A 17,096-nucleotide genomic window follows, 5' to 3' on the forward strand; every position below is an offset into this window, starting at 1 on the left:
GTAGATGCTTGACTACACGAAAGGTGAGATTTCTTTCTGTCTTTACAACCTCTTAACTGATTGCCTGTGATGCACGTCTCATTCTGGTTTAAGGTTTATTCAATGCTAAGAGTGTTTTCATTCATTTCTCCCTTTGTGGAGTGGTTCTCTGGGTTGCGAGGACATTTGGTTCTTACTTATGTCTTCCCACCAAGGGATGGAGGTATAGCTGGAGGAGTCCAGTCCTGTTGGCAGAGAGGGACCACCCTCCCCTGGGGTCTTAGAAGGTCCTCCGCCCCTCTGTCTCTGAGCCCCGCCCTTCCCAGCCGCATCCTGCCCACCACACCGTGCTCTGATCCTCCTCGTCCAATCACCCGAGGCTGCCACCCTCCAACCAGACCCCTGAGGCTTCTTGCTAGGCCCCTCTTTGAGAAGGGTGGTCTGTGTCTGTACCCTGAGTAACTGGAGAGGAATCTTCTCCCCACTGTTTCTTCAGCCAGCTTCTCCCATGTCCCAGGGCACATAAATCATCAACTGATGGGCAGAATGTGCCCTTCCAAATCCGTGTGTTTAAGTCTTAACCCCCAGACCCTCAGAAGGCACTAGTATTTGGAGAGAGGGTCTTTTAAAGAGGCAGTTAAGGTGAACCTTTTGGCTTGGATGGTAAAGAACCCTCCTGCAATTCAGGAGACCCAGGTTTGATTGGTGGGTTGGGAAGATTCCCTGGAGAAGATTCCCACTCCAGTATTGCCTGGAGAATCCTATGGACAGAGGAGCCTGATGGGCTACTGTGCACGGGGGCACAAGCCTGTCTGCAAGCCAAGGAGAAACCTTAGGAAAAAGCAACCCCACAGATGCCTTGATCCTGGATCTCTTCTCCATATTTGTGATAAAATGAATGTCTGTTGCGTAAGTCACCCAGACTGTGTTGCTTTGTTTTGGCAGCCCCAGAAAACTCATACTATGACCCAAGAGCATTTCTGGGTGACGGTCTCTTGTATTTTATTATTTTACGTGAGGACGGGTACACTTAGATATATGAAGCCTCAGAACTTCCAGTTTTTTCATAACACAAAAAATACCAATGTGGTCATTTCCTACATGTGTTTGTCTAAACAAATCTTCTGATGCCCACTTTTTTTTTTTTTGCTGTTTAATATAGGCACATCCGGAAATGTTTCAGCAAACACAAAGAACTCCTCTGTCCTGTCCTGTAAGTGGCCCAAGATGCATCACAGAACCGTGAGTATCCACGACTAAGGAGATCCATGGGACTCCTAGAGCCCTTTTGTTTTCAGTCCGTATCTTTCTGAAACGAGGACTATTTTCTGTTGGAACTGATTCTGAGTTTATTTGACTGTGTTATGGATGCCATGATTCCTCGGTCAGAAACTGAGCTGGGGAAGGTATCTTTTGGCCCATTTCTGTCGTGTGGATTTGGGGGCTGACTCCAGCCACCTGTTTAGAATAGCACCTGGGCGGGGGGGCGGCAGGGAGGCCCCTGTTGGCGGGGACCTTGCCTCGAGTGGGCAGGAGAGAGATGTTGCTGCACCAGGGAGAATATACTACAGGGGGAAGTGTGGCTTGTGAATCATGGCTGAGCTCGCTTCAGGCAGGAATAAAGCATTTGATTAAACTGCCATTTATGGGAACCATTAGACTCCTGCTATGCAGGCTTGATTGCTTGGTGCTTAAAGCTTGCATCTCATTTGTGATCCACGGTGTCAGGAGTTGTGAGTGGAAGGCAGCCTGTTGCTTCTTGCATGTTGCCTGAGTTTATCCAACTCCCCCCATTCTGCAATGCTCGGAGACAATGGCGGACACAACTGGTCGTGGAATCGCAGCGAGGATAATAACATCGTTAGATTAGAAACCAGGGCAATTATCCAGTCACCTTCATCTTTAGAGCTGGCATGCACTGTGGGAGTCATGGAGTACACAACACTCAGAAGGCATCTTATTAATTAGTGTTTTCCTGCTTGCTTGGGACAATGATATGTGCATTCTAAATACATGTGAACACGGACAGTAAAGAACTGCCTTGATGCTCTGGTTACCATGCCAACTATCACGTATTCATTTTCTGATGACACTCTTGATGGATTCTTTAGGGAACTCTGGTTACCACACAAGCTGAAGGCAGTCTTTTTTTCCCCCTTGCTATCTTGACAACAACATCTCTCTTCTCTCCAAGGGAAATACAAATGCATCTTCATGGTGGGTATTATTTCAACCTGAGCATGCAAGTTTTGTTATGAAATATTTATCAGAATGAAACAAATGATGTCATTAATTAGTACACTGATCAAGATTTTTTCACTGGTTGGGGCTTTGCTGCAAGCTGGCAGTCAGAGCCGCGATTGCCTACATAATCCACTAGATGGAGCAAGTGAGAAAGTATTTGCATTCAATGATTGAAGAAATAAATAATGGGACTCTTGATCAGTCTGTGGATAAAGTAATGACTGTTTGCCTTTTCTGCCAACTTTGGTAGAGATCTTAGGAATGAAAGATCGGCATGACAGCTTCCTATCTGCCCAGCAGAAAATCAATTACATTCCCAGTTAAGCATATCAAGAGACAGATTTTTGACTCAAATTTAGGTATGAGTTGTCTTATTATTGAATCGAATTAAATTGAATTTATTAACTTTTATTTATTTATTTTATTTTGTATTTAGGGTAGTTCCTACTTTTCTGAAGACAAAAAAAGAAAAGTTTAAAAAGCCCCTTTCTTGTCTTCCTTTATGTGTACCAAATGCAACCGTCCCCATGAGGTCTCTATCCTGTCTGGTTTAAACTTCAGGCTGTAAAAGCTTTCCGTGTAGGATATTATCTCCCTGGTGATGGAAGCACTGGGCAGCTGTGCGTATTTGCGATGCTCAGTACACAGTCCACGTATCGCACTGTTCTCCTGTTACGCAAGCATCTTGATTGGGGTGGCATGACTGGGTCACCCACTCACGGCGGCAACTGCCGAGAGACAAAGCGGGGAGTCTCTGCAGGAGCTGGTGGGACGCCTGCCCTGACACTGAACCCCAGGACCGTCCTCCACGTGCCGTGCTCTCAGGCCCCACTGCTCCCAGCAAAGCTTACACTGTGTCTGAGACTACTTCTGCTAGCAGCCTGTCTGATCTCAGCTGCAATTCAGGAATTTAGCCAAGTGCTATTGGCGAGCATTTTGACCGTGAGCTTTCTCGATGCTTCGATTTTACATTTTACTGATGCACACTCTTTGCATTGGGGGCAGGATAGGCATCCCCTAGATGGTGAGCTCAGCTATTATTATGGGTAAACAGGAAGAGTTATGATCTCTTTGGAGAGCAATTTGGCAAATACAGCAGCATTCAAAATACATATATCCTTTGATTGAGCCAGTCCAGAGCTGGGAATTTAACTTGCATGCTTGCACACAAACTCAAAGGTATATGTATGAAGTTTCTTTCTTCTTCTTTTTTTTTTTTTTACTGCAACCTTGTTTGCAAGAACAAAAGACTCAACCTAAATGTTCACCTGATTAGAGTTCCTGACTGAGGAACTGATTAAATGAATGAGGGTGTATCCATATCAGGGAATGCAGGGAAATTCATTATATTGACTCATGTTGTTGTTTAGTCACTGAGTCGTGTCTGACTCTTTGCGATCTCATGGGCTGTAGCTCGATGGGCTTCTCTGTGCATGGGATTTCCCAGGCAAAAATAGTGGAGTGTGTAACCATTTTCTCCTCCAGGGGATCTTCCCCACCCAGGGATGGAACCTGCCTCTCCTGCACTGAAGGCAGGTACTTTATCACTGAGCCACCAGGGAAGCCCAGTCTTGAGTCATATTTTCTAGTGTATCATTCTTATGTTGATTATTCCCAGTGTCCAAGAACTGTTAAGTGAAACACAATGCAAACAGATTTGCATGATGTGGCATCATTTATGTAAAAAGTAAGGATCTGTTAATTATATAGGTACATGTAAGTGTGTATGCTTGGAGAGCATAGAAGATCTGGAAAAACACCAGAAAACGATAACTGTGATTTTCAGAAAATGGAGCCGAGGGGAAGAGGCGTCTTCATTTGTATTCCTCTGTATCGCTCGTCTTCTTTTCCATCAGACCGCGCCCTGTTTCTCCTGTGTTTGCCCGCTCCACCCCGGCCCTGCGGAGACGCAGGAGGCGGACAGTGGCTGCTGCATGGGGGCCGGGGGCCCAGGCCGGGGCAGGTCGGTTCCAGCTCTCGGAGGCTCCTCCCTGGCACAGCCTGGAAGAGTGACATGATGGATGCTCTGACCGCTGCCTCCCCACGAGGACGCATCGCTGACTCTGCTGCTCATTGACTCCGGGCTGGCTGCAATCTGGTGCCAGGGACACGGGGACTTGCTGACCCCTCCAAGGTGACGGCGATGGTCTTGGAACGGGCGCGATGCTCTCAGCTAACTTGCCAGCTGCTCCTGAGTTTCTGCTCCTCCTCTACCTTTCAGGCGGAGTTAGACTCTGGAAAGTTGTGGTTTTGCAAACCTGGAGTTCTCCAGGCCAGGGGCACACAGGACTGGGCAACACGGCTGCCCCAGTGAGATGCCTGACTCCATAACGACCGCGTTAAGGAAGGAGGGGACGGGGTGGAGACCAGGCCTTCTCAGTCTGCAGCGACGGCTGCTGTCGGTTTTCAAAATTCTTTTGCTATTCCCCCCCAAATCTACAGCACAGAAGTGCCTCGTGAGCAGTTTGTACCGAGCAGGTTGGAGCCCCCGCCAGTGACCCGCTCAGTGACCGGCTAAGCGAGTGCAGCGTTTGCGGAGGGCTTGCTCTGGGCTGCTGGGGGACAGGCAGCCTGTCCTTCCCCTCCCCAGTCCTGCGGAGGAGTGGAGACCCCGCCTCTCCATAGCAGCCCGGGCTGGAGGGCTGCCTTCTTATGGAGTGGAAAGGCGTGGAATCTCCCAGGCTTGTCAAGGATGGCCCCTTTGATGAGTTACAAGTCAAGGATAATAAGCCCGCTGCAACTTTGACTGTGTTTGTCCGTGTAAGATCTGTTCAATCAGCCATTTGGTACACTTTCTGTTATATGCTGCTTTCGTGGTCTTTTTCCTCCGTTAGATAAATAAAGCCACGCTATCATCTTTAGTTTCTTTTCACACCCCTGCCCCTCCCTAGGAAGGCTCGTTGTTTCAGCCACCCTGCGTATCTGGAGCCGGGCTTTCCTGGGGCTGGCAGGGGTGGAGGGCTGCCGTGGGGCTGCTCGGGCCAGTGACCCCGGGTCCTGGCTGACTGACCACGTTTGGATTCTGTGGGCTGCAGAGAGTGTCCGAGGGAGACCGTGGCTGGTCGTGTCTGGATGGGACTGGCTTGAGGTAGTGGCTGCAGGCCTGCTTCCCAGAGACTGGGACTTGACGCTGAGGAGGCTGTTTCAGACGTTTGTTCAGCAATCTCCTCAAGCAGAAGTTGACCAAATAAAACCATCGGCCCTGGCTGCCTTCTGCTGTGGGTTCTGGCTGCCTGGTCTCCACTTAAGCCCTTCTCAGTCCCTGTGCTTGGGGGTGGGGGCGGGGAGGGACTTTCCCTGGCTCAACTTCTCCCAGAGGTGACATTGGTTTATCACCCCCATCACCACCTGTGATTCTCCAGTGGAGGTGCCTGGATCTCCCTGCAAACCTCTGTAGGAACCAAGAGACCAGTTAAGAGACCAGACTTAACCCTCAAGCTTTCTGCCTCTTAAGAGGCCAGAGAGATGGAAGAGTTGACATCCTTGGCACGTTCTTCGCAGCAAACGTGTCCTGACTCAGCGGACGGCATTGTCCTCCACTTCTCTCCGCAGGTCGTCTCCTTCTTCTGAAATGTCACGGGGTGTGGAGGGGTCCGCTCCTCCTGTGACACCCGCCTCCTTTCTCCTTCTCAGCTCATGTGCGACCCCCTGAGGCTCAGGTTCTTCTTCTCTTTCCCTACATCTCTCCAGTAGGGCCTGTGGCCACGTTGTCTAATGTTTTGCATTTAGGTTGTGTTTTGTGGAGCTTAGAGGTTGAGGTCCAGGAACAAAAAGAAAACTCTCCCCTGCCCCCTAGATCGGGAGGTGACCACCCCGCCCATTGGTACCCCCCCAGTCCCCCCAGGGGAGACACTTGGGTCTGGGAGTCCCAGCAGCATCTCTTCACTCGCTGTTCAAGGGGAAGCTCTGACTCCACCCCCAGACAAGCAATATTTCTCTTCTTGTGGTTTTCGGTAGGTGTTATTTTTGGAACTGGCCAAAATACTTCAGCTTTGTACCAGCTCTTTCAGTAAACCCGATCCTTTCTTGGAAGTGTCTTTCCAAGACACTAAATTGAGATAAGTGACTCTAAATTGGGTGTTGTTCAGTTGTGTCCCACTCTTTGTGGCCCCGTGGACTGCAGCATGCCAGGCTTCCCTGTCCTTTGCCAACTCCCAAAGCTTGCTCAAACTCACATCCATTGAGTCAGTGATGCCATCCAGCTATGTCATCCTCTGTTGTCCCCTTCTCCTCCCATCTTCAATCTTTCCCAGAATCAGGGTCTTTTCCAGTGAGTCGGTTCTTCGCATCATGTGGCCAAAGTATTGGAGCTTCAGCTTTAGCATCAGTCCTTCCAATGAATATTCAGGATTGATTTCCTTTAGGATTGACTGGTTTGGTCTTGGGTATGGTAAAAAAAAAATATGGAATGCCCTGTTAGGTTTGAACTTCAGATAAACAACAAATAACTCTTCCCCTCACTGAAATTCAAGTTTATCTGACAATCATATCTCCAAGGCCAAGACTCAAATGGGTTCTTTTGATGAGATACTTTCCCTAAAGAAATCTTGACAGTGAGAATCCCTTTCTTCTCTTCCTCATCTTCTATCAGTTTAACAAACCATCACAATTTTTCTCAAAATCTTTTCTATGAAGACTCATTTCTCCTCTTCATTTTGAATTATGGAGTCAGAAAAGCTCTACTCTGTTGAAAAGTCTTAGGATTTGCATACTTTCTTACCCAGTGAACATTGTTGAGTTCAATAAATGTATCCTGGATATGTACAGTAAGTTCCCAGGGCAAATGAGAAGGGCTGATGTTTCTGTATTTTAAAACCACTCCCAAGGAAGTTCAGAGCAGTATTGTCTGGTTTCCCCTGTTTTGTATAATCACAACCATAACTTCGCCTCTGCAGCCTACTTGCAGTAAATGTCTTTAGTGATTAATTAAACTGATTCAGTTCTACTTCAGCTTTAAGTAACCACAGCTGTTGTTTATTGCTTCACATCCTAATAGCAATAGAAGCATTTATTTAAATACCCCTTTATGCCAGAACACCCTGAAGAGCAGAAGAGCAAGGTATTTGGAGATGACAGAGGGGAAATGGAACTTCTTTCTGTAACAGGGACAGAGCATCTGTATTTACCAAAGAACCCGGAGTCACTTACCAGGGAAATCAGTCTTTTTTGTACCCCAAGTTGGCTACTCTTTTGTAGTGGAAATGGGAGGAAATGGGAAAGCGAAGGAAGATAGAATCTAAACTGCATGGCCCCTTGTAAATTGCAGGCTACACTCTGTGCAGACGCACTGTGGCCCCACAACTTTGGTGATAGAGACAGATGTTGTCTTTATCTGACTGCCTGATGTTATGCTGGTCATAATCTTCATAATCTTCATGGTCACTTCTTCATCTAATTGGGTGGTTTTGTCCTTCACCTTTTGACGTTGAGTTTCTCTATGTTCTTTATTTTTTAAAACATTTATATTTAACTGGTCTCTACTGTTCTTTCATGGGCAGTATTTTGTGTCTAATAAGCCCTGACTACTTCCTGGTTTGATTTTTGCATATTCTCAGAGTGTAAGATTACTGATTAATAGATTTATGTGAAGGCCAGAAGAAGTCAGCTTGCTCGCCTTCAAGAATTCTCATCAGTCTTCAACAAACAGTGTTGGGAGAACTGGATGTCCACATCCAAAAAACCGAAATTGAACCCTCATCTAATACCATAAACACAAATCAACTCAGAAATGGATTAAAGATTTCAATATAAGACCTGAATCTGTACAATTCCTAATGAAAACACAGGGGAAAACTTCATGGCGGTGGTCTAGGTAATGACTTCTTGGATCACAGCTGAACTCAGGGGCAAACCCAGCAGTGTGAGGCAGTCACGCCTGTTGGATCACAATTGACAACTGAAGTGTGAGCTGGTGCAGAAACCTTCTCCTGTTCCGACAATTCTGAGATACCACTCGTCCGAGTGTCCCAGAAGGACTGAACTCATGTCCACAATGGTGAACAGTCCAACACATACGTGCCTGTTAGTTTTCCTTCTTTCTGGTTCCCCACTTCTGTTCTTGAGATCACATGTCTCCAAACAGTTCTTGGGCTGGAGTTGATCTCTCAGCTCTGCTTTTTGGGAAAGACAAGTGGAAAGTGGTCTTCAGGATGGTGTTCTGGAGCCGGGTCACGTGTGGGAGGGCTGTGTGATGGGGTGTAGGAGCCCTGCTGTGCAGGCGAGTTCCAGGGGTTCAAGGTGCACCTGTGCTAAGCTGCAGGCGGAGGCAAGCTTGGCAACATGAGGGCAGGGGCGTGAAGGATGGGGACCTGCCTGGCTTGTGACCACAAGAAGCCTGGTGACCGTGGTGGACTCGGGTGAGGTGACAGCCAGCTCACTGCGAACCTCGGAGGCTTCCCAGGCAGCCTTTGATACATCCCTTTGTTCTCAGCTTTGGTTTCACACTAACTAGACTCACATAATCTGAGGTCCTGACGCTGTCCAGACCAATTCATTCACAGTTTCTAGACTAGAAACTTGGGTCTGCATTCATCCAAAATTAAGAACCGCTGGGGATCTTGTCACCTGGGCTGCGTGTTGGCTGCTGGCAGCTGTAGGTCTGTGCATGCTTCCGAGGAAACATTAATGAAAATATTCTTAGTTAAGGTTCTCTATCTCAGCCCTTCACTAATTAGTTCCAGCTTTTCAGTTAACCCAAGTCAGTGAGGCTTCCTGCAGACTAGTTTGCTTGTTTTTGCTTTTTCTTCAGTGAGTATTCTCATGTGTTTTCTTTCTCATTGGTTTATCGTGTCTCCAAGGACATTTCAAGTTTAGAAAAGCATAATTTGATGGAATTCTTCCTTCTGTGTAAGTATTGGCTTTCTTGTAGTTGTAAACTATTTCCTGGTCTATTTCAAATCTTCTGCGCCTGGTAGACACTCCGGGTAAAGTAAACGCTTGAGATGCTGGTGACTCAAAGCAGCTTTGCCCACCACCACCACAGAGAGCTCGTTTATTGATCCGTGTTACTCCCTTGCTGTTGATCTGAACGTTTCTTCACCTGCCTTCTTTAAAAAGAAGCTGCTTGAAGAAAAAGATATCAATGAGCAGCTATTTCCTATTCACTGAGGGACTGTGATGCAGCTACTTTCTCTTCTGTTTTGGAAATAAAGACAGAATGACTTCCTCTAAGGCTCCAGGTGCAGCTTAACAGACTAAGATCCTGCTTAGAAGAGCTCCCAAGGGTGAGCTGCTTGCGGGGGACTGAGCCAACTGACCATCACCCTACACTGTGGGGCTCACAGGCTGGCGTTTGCTCATCTCCAGGACCTACTGGGGACGAAGTGACCAATTTGAATAGCCCAGGGGGTCTTTCTGCAACTCATTCCCCAGGTCCCCCTTCTCCCTAATGTTGGTTTTCATGTTCTCACAGAGGAGACTGAGCCTGCATTTCCTGTGTACTTTCCCCCTCAATTGAGAGCTCAGGTGAGTTCACCAGTGCTGTGTGAAGACAGGTGTGTGAGGACAGGTGAGTGAGGACAGGTGAGTCAGGACAGGTATGTGAGGGCAGGTGAGTGAAGGCAGGTGAGTCAGGACAGATGAGTGAGGACAGGTATGTGAGGGCAGGTGAGTGAGGGCAGGTGTGTGGGGGCAGGTGAGTCACGACAGGTGTGTGAGGGCAGGTGAGTGAGGACAGGTGAGTGAGGACAGGTGAGTCAGGCAGGTGAGTCAGGACAGGTGTGTGAGGACAGGTGAGTGAGGACAGGTGAGTCAGGACAGGTGTGTGAGGGCAGGTGTGTGAGGACAGGTGTGTGAGGGCAGGTGAGTGAGGACAGGTGAGTCAGGCAGGTGAGTGAGGACAGGTGAGTCAGGCAGGTGAGGACAGGTGAGTCAAGACAGGTGTGTGAGGGCAGGTGTGTGAGGGCAGGTGAGTGAGGGCAGGCGAGTGAGGACAGGCGAGTGAGGACAGGCGAGTGAGGGCAGGTGAGTCAGGCAGGTGAGTCAGGCAGGTGAGTCAGGACAGGTGTGTGAGGACAGGTGAGTGAGGACAGGTGTGAGGGGCACGCTCAGTGGCCAGCTCCGGCCGGAGCCTTCCTCACAGGCACGTGCTGTCCCCAGGAGTCTTCTGTCTCTCCCCTCACTGCTGTTGTTGCCAGGCGACCCCCCTCCTCTGCTTCAGATGCTTCAGAACTGGAAGTTTGAGTCCCAAGCCCCCTCTGCAGTTTCTTGCATTCGTCTCCTGAGAGTAGCACTCGTGGAAGCCTTTCTTCTAATCCCAGGGGTCTCCGTGGAGCAGCCCCGCGGTGACCTGGACATTCTTCTCGTGAAGAGGGAGGTGTCACCTCGGACACGGAAAACCCCGAGCACCGTGCGGGGCCAGACCTGCCCGAGTTGGAACAGGACTGAGATCTGTTGCAGACGCATTTCCAGTATCTTGGCTGCCATATTTTACCTTTGCCAAGTCTTATTTTTACATTAGTTAGTCAGGAAATGACTATTTTCAAGGAACTCTGACAATATCCTGAGAAAAAATAGCCTGAATCAGCATTTTGCAGGATCAGAAATTCTGAGGAATGTGGGAGTCTGCAGACAGGATGCAATAAAGACAGGATTTGCTGCACAGCTGTGCCAGGTTTAAGGGAAGCGCAGCTTTTAAAATGCACATTGTCACTTGACAATGGGACCAGAAAGATTTCCTCCAGATTCTTGGCTGCGAACCACATCCTTGAAGGATCACCTTGGCTCTGTGGTCTCAGGGGTCTCTTCGCTCTGTTGTGTTGCTCACAGCCCCACACTGTGGTCACATTTCTCCATTCGCGTCCCACGAACAACAGAGAAGGCTGCCCTGGATTCATTTTTGATGCGTCCACCCACAGCAAGTGGGTAACCTGGGGCTTCCTCCCAGGGTTGCTAAACTGGCTGGTTTTAAGAGATCTGAAGTAGTGGCTTGAGGCGGGTGGTGCTGGTGGGGAATCTCTGACAAGTGCTCTGACTTTCAAGCAGCAACACTCAAGGTCTTTAATACCAACCTCCAGAAATGTCTGAGGACCAAAACTCAGGAAGACATAGACTGAACTGAGATTTTCCATTCTTCCCCGACCTCAGGGCCAGCTATCTGGAGCACGTGGGGGAGAGGAGAAGAGACCCCAGCTTTCTAGAGCCCACTCCTGGCACTTCTGCTCCAACTGCATCACTTTCCACATGGAGATGATTTCATTGGGCAAACCTTCCAAATAGGAGCATCCTTTTTCTCCTGCTTTTCTGTGATGGGCTAAGAGCTTCCGGCACCTGCGTTCTGACAGCAGTCCAGCGAGCAAATCCTGCTCTGTATCCGACCCAAGTCATGTATCCGACCCAAGCATGCTGAACTAGAAACCAGGCTGCATGGCTTGTGAGGCCTTGTGCTGGCTACGCGCCCCCCTCCTTGTGAACGCTGGAGTAAAGCAAAGGTGGTTTACAGACAGGCTTCAGGCGCTTCCGTGCGGGGTCTACAGGGGCTGTGAGCACGGCTGCAGGGTGTGATTGCTGACGCTGGGCTGAGAGAAGGCTCGGTGGTGATGCGTCACTCATTGGCTCTGCAGCACACCTCGTGTAGAAGTCTAGTCCACTTACCACGTGACTCCCAACTGCTGACGCCAGTTAGAGCCGCCACGCTCGGCCATGGTTCCCCTCCCCTGTGCTCCTGAACAACTGAGATCACTGGGAGTTTACTGGTTTATTGTCTGTCTCACTCACATCCCCTGGCCTGGAATATAAATTTTGAAAATTTGTCTTGCTCACCATGACTTCACTTATATCTGTGTGTCTCGCACAGAGTGAGTCCTTAATACATAATCAAAAAAACATAATTTGCCTTATGACTGCACCGCATGGCATGTGGGATCTTAGTTCCCCGACCAGGGATCCGCTCTGTGCCCCCTGCACAGGGGGAGTAGAAGCTTGAAGTTTTAACCACTGGACTGCCAGGGAAGCCCCCTTAATATGTAATGGTTGACTGGGTGGCCAGATCGCGTTAGCTTGCTTTCCTCCAAGAGCAACTACTGTTTCTAAGTTCTTTTGTGTTAAGCCTACTTAAAATAATTTTTAAATTTGTCCCATATTTATGTGCCCCAGAGATTTCTTATAAATGTGTATGCTTGAAATTTTCATGTAATTGCTGCCCTGTTGTACATGTTCCCTAACAACTTTCATTTGCTTTTCTGATCCCCAAATGTCTTCAAGACTAACCCATGTTGATACCTGTAGTATCATTGTGAAGTTTCATTGAATGGATAAATGATAGTTTATTCATTCATTCCCATGCTGAGCTGTAGTTAAGTCATTTTTGGGGATCATTTTTACTTTTTAGAGGGAGGAGCCTCTGTATGCACGTGTGGGAATTCTTCCCAGTTAGGTCCTTAGAAGAGGAATTGCTGGACCAGAAGTTATGTGCAACTTGAACTTGGCCAGATGTATCAAGTTGCCCAAATCGTGGGTATCATTTCTCAAAGTACAAGAACTCCATTTTCTACATCCTAATCAACATTTGTACTTATCATATTTAAAATGTTTGCCTTTCTGACAGGTGTCTTCCACGTCTCATTTTTTGTTTTAGCTTGCATTTCCTGTGTTATTGGGCACTATTATCTTTTTTCTCCCTGTGTTTATTGGTCCTTTCTCCCTGTTTTTTTCCTTCTGAATTGCTTGCTCATATTTTTGCCTGTTTTTCTCTTGGATTGTTTACCTCTTGGTTTGATGGAGCTTTTAAGGAACTCTATATAAAAATACATTGTAGTCCATTCACATGGCAAATATCATCCCACAGTCTGTGGTTTTCTTTTCAATTTATTTATAATGTCTTCTTTCTGTATATATTTTAAATTTAATGCAGTATTTTCCTTCATATTTGATTTGTTTCTCTGTATCTTAACGAAATCCTTCCTTGCTCTGATTTATAAAAATGTTCTCCTATATTTCATTTTCAAGTTTAAAGTTCTCTTTCTACAAGTTTGAGTTTTGAGGGGTATGATACAAGAGAGGGATCTGTGTGAACTAGTGTCATTTAAAAATGTCACATAGTTACTTGAACAGGAAACACAAACACATGCTTTGAAGATCAGAATAATGTTATAAAATGCAAACTGAGTGGTCTTGTTTTCACCTCTGTCCTTTCACCCTCCTCTCTTCATGCAGGCAGTCCCATTCTTATGTTGTTCTGTGTTTCTGTCTGCAAATAAAGCAATAGGAAAATATATTCTTTTTTTTTTTAATTGAACTTTTTATTTTGTATTAGAGCTTGGACTGCAAGGAGATCCAACCAGTCCATCCTAAAGGAGATCAGTCCTGGGTGTTCATTGGAAGGACTGATGCTGAAGCTGAAACTCCAGTACTTTGGCCACCTCATGCGAAGAGTTGACTCATTGGAAAAGACCCTGATGATGGGAGGGATTGGGGGCAGGAGGAGAAGGGGACGACAGAGGATGAGATGGCTGGATGGCATCACCAACTCAATGGGCATGAGTTTGAGTAAACTCCACGAGTTGGTGATGGGCAGGGAGGCCTGGCGTGCTGCGATTCATGGGGTCTCAAACAGTCGGACATGACTGAGCGACTGAACCGACTGACTGACTGATGGCCAGTTAACAATGCTGTGATAGTTTCGGGTGAGCAGTGAAGGGACTCAGCCATCACACACAGGTAGCCATCCTCCCCCAACCCCCTCCCACCCAGGCCGCCCCAGAACACTGAGCAGAGTCTCCTGAGCTCTGCAGCGGGCCTTGCTGGGGATCCGTTTTCAACAGAGCAGTGTGTACCCGCCCACTTTCTCTTTCTTGAGTTAGGTAGCATGCTCATACATTCTGCTTGGGGCCTTGCTTCTCTCACTTGACTATTTCTTCTGCAGGGACTGTGCAGGGAGCTCCTCCCCCTCTTTTTCAGCTGAATATGTTTCTGTTCTGCTGAGCCCTCAGGATGTGTTTAACCATTTTCCTCTGAGATGGACATCTGGGACGTCCCCAGGCTTTTTCTGGTTATTACTAACAATGCAGCAATAAATGACCACACACCATTTCACAGGTGATGAACTCCCAGAAGTGGGGTCCCTGGGCAAAAGGGAAATGTGCGTGTAGTTGTAATTATGATGGACGTCACCGGTTCGCCTTCACAGCTGTTGAATCATTCTGCACTTCTGTTGGGATCCATGATCCCAACAGATCCCAACAGAGGAATCCCAACAAAGATTCATCTCTTTACTCGCAGACTTGTCAGTAGCAGGTGATCAAGTCTGTAAACTTTCGACAGGTGAGAAATGCTATCAAGGGTATGATTTGCATTTCCATTCCTTTATTTTCCATTTTAGATTTTTTTTTTAATTGAGTTGTAAGTAAAATTAAGCACAGAAACCTAAGCTCAATGGTTACACAGCATTTTACATGTGTCTGCATTCATACAGCCTCCACTCAGGTAAAATACAGTGTTTCCAGCACTCTGCATGGCCCTCATACCGTCCCAGTCAGTACCCATCATCAAAACCAAACTGGCATCACACGCTAGTTTTACGTTATTTAAAATTTTGTGTAGTTGGAATCATAGATTAAATGCTCTTTTGTTTCTTTTACTCGTAGCTACAAAATACTGTGTTATGCTACGCTTGTGTGCTCAGGTGTTTCCGACTCTGCCACCCCGTGGGCTGTAGCCCACCAGGCCCCTCAGCCCATGGGGTTCTCTAGGCAAGGATGCTGGAGTGGGTTGCCATTGCCTTCTCCACTCTTAGCATAGGATCCAGCAATCACACTTCTTGATATTTACCCAAAGGAGTTGAAAACTTATGTCTGCATAAATTAAGCCTGCATGCGGATGTTTACAGCAGCTTTATTCATAATTGCCAACACTTGGAAGCAACCAAGGTCTCCTTCAGTAGGTGAATAGATACATAAACTGTGGTACATCCAGACAATGGAATATCATTCATCACTAAAAAGAAATGAGCCATCAAGCTATGAAAAGACACAGAGGGACTTTAAATGCATATTACTAAGTGAAAGAAACCAATTCTAGAAGACTGTATAGATTCCAAATATATGACATCCTGGAAAAGGCAAAACTGTGGAGACAATAGGTTGCCCAGGGTTGCTAAGATAAATGAGTGGAGCATAGGGAATTTTTAAGGCAATAAAACTACACTGTATGATACTATAATGGTGAATGCAAGCATGCATGTGTGCTCAGTCCTGTCCGACTCTCTGTGCCCCCTTGGACTGTACCCCGCCATCTTCTCTGTCCATGGACTTCTCCAGGTAAGAATACTGGAGTGGGTTGCCATTTCCTACTCCAGGGGATCGTCCCAGCCCAGGGACCAAACCTGCACCTCCTGCATTGACAGGCAGATTCTTTACCACTGAGCCCCCTGGAAGACCATAATGGTGTATACATGCTGTTATATTTTGTCCAAATCTATAGACTGTACAATGCCAAGAGTGAACTGTAATGTAAATGATGGACTTCAGGCAAATGATGTGTTGATGTAGGTTCATCAGTTGCAACTGAAGTCCACTCTGGGCTATGGACGGTGGGGGAGGTTATGCTCGTGTTGGGGCAGGAGCGCATGGGAAATGTCTGTACCTTTCACTGATGTCGGTATTTTCTGTTATATGCATGTCAGCTCTGGGTTAGAGGTGAGGGTTGTACTTAATGTTCCTGCACAGTGCATTGCTCTCCAAAGTTAACGGTGGTATAACTTGAACACATTTCTGATAAAGCATCGGCTTACCCAAGTATCATTTTAAAAATAAGGAAAGTAATTTAATTGTCTACAAATTTGTAAAATGAGAAACCTAAAAAAGTTTGATTAAATATCATATTCTATTAAAAAAGATATTTAAATAATGAATGGTTAAAATTCCCTCTTGTTTGAAATCAAATATTCCATGAAGGTTCCAAGATGATCTGAGAAGGAGCTAGAATGGTTGGTGCCCTGGTGAAGGATGTTCTCATTTGAGAAGTTCCTCTGTTCTCAGTCCAGAATCACTTCTCCCACATAAGCCCAGAGTTGGGAACCCAGTACTTCACACTCAGAATGTACGTGGAAAAATAGATTATGTAAAGCAGATTGGGAGGGACAAAGAAGGAGTGCTTTTTTATTTAAATAGCTTGGCCTTAAGCATCATGAAAATAAACTATGGGGTTTTAACTCCTTTTTATTTTATACATCTATGCTATTGATCTTTTGCTTTCTCTGTATTAGGAGTGGAAGTAATCTGTAATTCTTTATCTCTCGTTAATGAAACCATAACACTTCCTTGACATTTCCGAGTGTCTGAGGTCCAAGGTGAGGCCAGGTCTCTCTCCATCCCCTGCTTGCTGTGAATAAATAATGAACCATAAAAAACATCTAGTGCTCCAATAGGAAGTGCTGGCCAGGATCTGTCTTACCTGTACTTGTAATGAGACTTGCATCCCCATTTTCTGAAGACATGCCAATTTGTCACAGATCAAGTTTAATGGCATTTTTGTGGCCCATGTTACATGAAATTGTTTAAATGCTTTTAAATCTTTAGATGATTGTCTTTTTAAGAAGGCTCGTTTTTGTTTTGCACTGTCTTTACTCTGCACAGCCTTTCTCACAGATTATATTACAAATTAGATCCTTCCAATCAGGAGATAGTTTTAACTATTACTTGAGGTTTTAATGGTGTGGGAGAAGTGAAAAGAATGGCAAAAGGAAACTTCATTTTATTTAAAATTTAAATAGGCATCAAGAATCTTTGCTGAAGAAAGTCAGTTCAGATGGCATAGAGTCCAAAAATAGGAACACACCTTTTCCCTTATACTTTTTATGCCTGCAGTAACTTGCAACCTGCTAGGCAGGTTCTTTTCTAAGCCCTCTCTAGATCTAAAACACTTTCCTTGCAAAAAGT

The 17,096-nt window shown here is 46.4% G+C and overlaps 1 long non-coding RNA gene across 1 annotated transcript in view; it reads left to right on the forward strand.

Moving 5' to 3' along the window:
* Positions 1–17,096, forward strand: part of LOC122685005 — a 138,408-nt gene that overhangs the window by 73,744 nt on the left and 47,568 nt on the right. Inside the window, exon 2 of the long non-coding RNA XR_006338214.1 lies at positions 1,142–1,221. This is a non-coding gene — a long non-coding RNA (uncharacterized LOC122685005). The remainder of the gene's footprint in view (positions 1–1,141; positions 1,222–17,096) is intronic.

The sequence above is a fragment of the Cervus elaphus genome, chromosome 27 (assembly GCF_910594005.1).
Source record: "Cervus elaphus chromosome 27, mCerEla1.1, whole genome shotgun sequence".
NCBI lineage: Eukaryota > Metazoa > Chordata > Mammalia > Artiodactyla > Cervidae > Cervus > Cervus elaphus.